The following is a 4,471-nucleotide window of genomic DNA, read 5'->3' on the forward strand; positions in this document are numbered from 1 at the left end:
ACATGATGCAACGTTACTTTGTCGGTTAACAAAATAGTACGTTATTCTGAAAAGATAGTATATACACTGACCATGATATAATATAGGATGGTCGTTAACACAATAGTCCGTCACTCTGACAGATAGTATATACACTGGACATGATATAGCATAGGATGGTCGTTTAAACACAATAGTAAGTCACTCTGACAAGATAATATATACACTGGACATGATAGCATATTCCTTTGAGTAAATATGATGGTCTTGTAACAATTAATACGTCAATCTGACAAAATAATACATACGTTAGATATGATAGCTTGCATGTCAACATGGTAGTACAGACATTCAACTAGACATAACAAGATTTTGAGAGAATGCTACTCATAATAAAGAAGATAACCCTATTCATCTAACATAAGACAGCTGTAGAATTCCATAATGTTGAACTGTTTATGCCATATTTAATTTCAATAAGTTACTTGATACAGTACTATTTTGAACAAGGTAAGTAACTCTTGATGCAATATACTAGTAATTTCATTTATTTACTTTATTTAGTACTATTTTTTCTTTACATTGAAATTTTTGGAATGCCGAAAGATTTACAGATAATAGAGGTGTGAAAAATGGATAAGTATATAGATTAAATTCAGCATCTATGTCATACATTATTAACTGATAATAACAAGTCTGAGTACCATTACGTGATCTTTTTAGCAACCTGAATAATAACATAAGGAGTATTCTATTCTGTTTTTTTTTCAGGTATTGTCAACATTATTTATACCAAAATTGATTGGAACGCTTTTTGTTTGTCTGATGGTCTATTTTGTGTCACGGGTGTGCATACAGTTTATAAACAGAGAAACATTCAGTTACTTGGGTTACCATAATGACATGGTAAGAACTATTCATTTTTGTTCACATAAATTAACAATACTGTCAGTTAACAGCGTCAGGTAGGACATTCAAGCACTTACCGCTTATACAGAGGAGTTAAAATGACTGATTTAAATTTACACGCAGGCATATAATCGTTAATAGAAACAATTGAAAATTTCGGCATGACTTAATCATCATTACAAATAATCTAAATTAAAAATCTGTCCTTACAGCAAACCTTAATGAGATGATTACTGAAAATTCTTTTTACCTCTATATTATTAAGGTACTTCTTATAAAAGAAACCCTGAGTATTCAAAACCGATGAGGACAGAAGATTGCTACTGTCTGTTTCTGTAATAGTTTTCTTTTATGATTTTCAGGAGGATATCATGCGAATAAATGAAGATGTTATGAATCGGCGATTAAAATCACATGCTGAACTTTATAAATGGCCTCGAGTACAAGATGTATAAAAATGCAATGACATAAATATTCAGAACCATCAGTATGTTTTAAACCTTGTTGAAACTCAATGGAAAGCTATAGAACAGTCTCATACAAACGCTTATTGCACATACTTGCAACGGATAAATGTTACAGCTAGTTGCCATGGCGATAATGGGGAGGGTACTTTGAAAGAAGTGAGACCAGACAGGTGCTCCTTTCCACCAGTGTTGCCAAGGTTGTACAAAAGGTAAGTATTTGTCAGTAACACAAGTAATTTAAACTATTGATACTGGATTTTGGAGAGTAGGCTGGCATACATCAGCCAGAATCTGCAAAAGATAAAACTCCCTCTCAAGCATGTAAATTGTGGTCCGCATTTAAAAGAATGCATTTTATCGGAAGTCAGAAATGGATATGTGCCAAGAATTAATTTTAACAAGATATCTCACAACGAGTTAAGTAAGAGTTACGGGTAGACTTCCTGGAAGTACAGAGCTTCCAGAACACAACCAGAGAGCCATGCATCCCAAAGTAAGGTGGTAACGATTTCATTTAATTAATCTAAATAGAACCAAACGACACAGACTTTATAAAAAGTTAATTTCACGGAAAATAATTGAGCCGAACCCATTAGTTATCGACAATAATTAAAAGAAAAAATAAATTCGTTAAATGATTGCAATTAAATCAAACATAATATTCATGAAAATAAATAAAAAACATAAACATTCTTCTTGCACATAAATGGCTAATTTTTGCACAAGCGTATTTTACTTTTTTCAGAAATGTGACGTCATCATCAAAAATCGCCGGCATGCAGTTGGATGGCTTTTTACTAAATATTCGTAAACTTATTAACGACACATGTTACATCATTGTAATTTATTTATCTGCTATCGTTATAAAGGAACTGCTTGGTACTGTACTGTGGATTTATATCAAAAGGTAATACATGCCTAGACTTAATGAAATTGAATCTGATTTTATTTTGCTTTGTTATATTCTATGTTTCATAGAATCCTCTTAATGAAATCACAACAACATACGTACAGTACTTGAACTTTTTTTGTGCTTTGTTCCTTAGGGATCATGGACTTCACCCATATTACTTATATAACAGAGTGTAACTTAAGCGTGATGGTGTAAGAAGTGTTGCTCATTTGAATGTCTCGAGAACAAACTCAGCCTAACCGAGTCTGCTGTCACTTGGTAACGTTCTGTGATCTCAAAGTTTCATAGATTTTATTACTCAAGGCATTGTCAGAAGTATTTTCTTTCATTGTCGTAACAATGACACGTGTTTATTGATAACAATAATTGAACTTCAAATAATTTTTAACTGGCTATAATTTTCTCTGCATAAAGAACATTGCTGATATACAATTTGTTACTATCCAGGCTTGTAGCTTTTTAGTGATTTATAATTGTCTTTTAATGTTTCTGCACGTTTCAGATCTGGTTTTGTAAGTTTGCGAATCATCTATGAGACAGACGAAGCTCCTGGATCAGCAGACAGTTCCACAACAAACAAATGAGGTCCCGACTGAGACAAATACAGATATGATAGGATCATACTTAAGCGACACAGTTGAAAGACTGCAACAAATACAGTTCTTTTTGCACTGAACAAAGTTTTATATAAATACTCATGTTCAAGTACAATATGACTGGGCACAAGTCGGGGGCTTCGTGAGAATGAATCGGTTATTTAAGTATTTGGGATAAAAGTGTTAAAATAGAGATAATCACCAATCTATTGTATAATTATATTGCATAACACTTTGATTGCAATGAAATACCAGTTTAAAACAGCATATCTTTCATTATTTGTTGGTTTCGTTGAAACAGACTATAGGTGTTTATTATAATTCAGTTCGAGCAAATCAGATTGCGCGGATCGTATTGTAGAAATAGACACCAAGTGTTTTATAGAAATAAAGTACGAGTTATAATTAAGATTACAAAGCTTTCATAACTTGTTCGTATGGCTGAAATGGACTTTAAGTGTTTTTGTATTTGCTACATGGTGAAATGCAGTATAAACTATTATTACTATGAAGTACGAGTAAGATTGCAAAGCTTCTACTGTGGGATCGTATCAGCTGTTTAACTGTTGAGTTTATAATAAGATATGATGTTTATTTTGATTATATGCAATCTCGTCAGGTTGTTATTTTATTTCGCCATTTTTATATATGGCTACAGATATTTATTAAACTATTTGCATGGTACACTGGTTTGGATACTGTGCTGCCTCATAATGTGTGATTTATGTTAGTGGACTTCTCTATATCCAGTTCCAGCCTCTTTCAGCATTTTCGGAATGCCATGTGCGCATTCAGCATATTAGGTCCGAAAAATGCCGAGTTGCCTTTTTCTTCTTATTTTTTTAGAAGTTCAGTTGTGATTAAAATGTGCATAAACTACCGACAATAAATTTTGGTGAAAGTAAGAACAAGTTATAAAAAATAAATTTAAAATGGGAAATAATCTCATTTTTAAACAAGAGGCGAACTACTACAAAGGAGATCGCAAGTATCCCATTTGGTGGGAGTTTTTCAAAACGCTTATTGTCATATTTAGAATAGAAACAACACAAAATTAAAGACTAAGAATACTTACCATTGATACATTGAATTTTAAAACTGTCATTAACACCCGCAATTCTTAAGATGCGAGAAAACCTCCAATGGGACCCACCCACGGCAATATCCCAATGGGAAATAAATAATCTCCCATGGGAAGACAGACTATTAAATCGTCAAAGGAATTCATATTTTTTTTGATATTTGAAAAAGGAAAAGTGCAATTCTTTTATTGATACATGTCCAAAAAAATTAAAGAAATGTCAAAAACAAATTGAGGCTAAGTTTTGAGAAAATTTCGGATTTGCAAACTAAATCCAGAGACAGTTTTTACGAGTGTTTCATAAGTAAAGTGCCATTACGGTATCGACTCACTGTTTAAAACCCCTTTTACTAGTTTAGACACCAGCGGTAAAAGAGTGTGTTGTTATGTGGTCTGAATTTTATAACATAAATATTACGTACATAACATTTGTTAAAAGTACTGCATAACATAGTAGACCTGCTGTATTCTTTTTATCGCGTATTAGATTTAGATATTGTATAAACTAAGGTATTAATTTGAAACA

At 32.3% G+C, this 4,471-nt stretch overlaps 1 long non-coding RNA gene across 1 annotated transcript; it reads left to right on the forward strand.

Moving 5' to 3' along the window:
• The first annotated feature begins 835 nt into the window (after positions 1-835).
• On the forward strand, positions 836-4,095 carry LOC128552887 (uncharacterized). The gene is made up of 4 exons (XR_008369197.1): positions 836-885; positions 1,251-1,564; positions 2,101-2,262; positions 2,771-4,095. It is a non-coding gene; the product is annotated as an uncharacterized LOC128552887 (long non-coding RNA).
• The last annotated feature ends 376 nt before the right edge of the window (positions 4,096-4,471 follow it).

The sequence above is a fragment of the Mercenaria mercenaria genome, unplaced genomic scaffold (assembly GCF_021730395.1).
Source record: "Mercenaria mercenaria strain notata unplaced genomic scaffold, MADL_Memer_1 contig_3265, whole genome shotgun sequence".
NCBI classification, from domain to species: domain Eukaryota; kingdom Metazoa; phylum Mollusca; class Bivalvia; order Venerida; family Veneridae; genus Mercenaria; species Mercenaria mercenaria.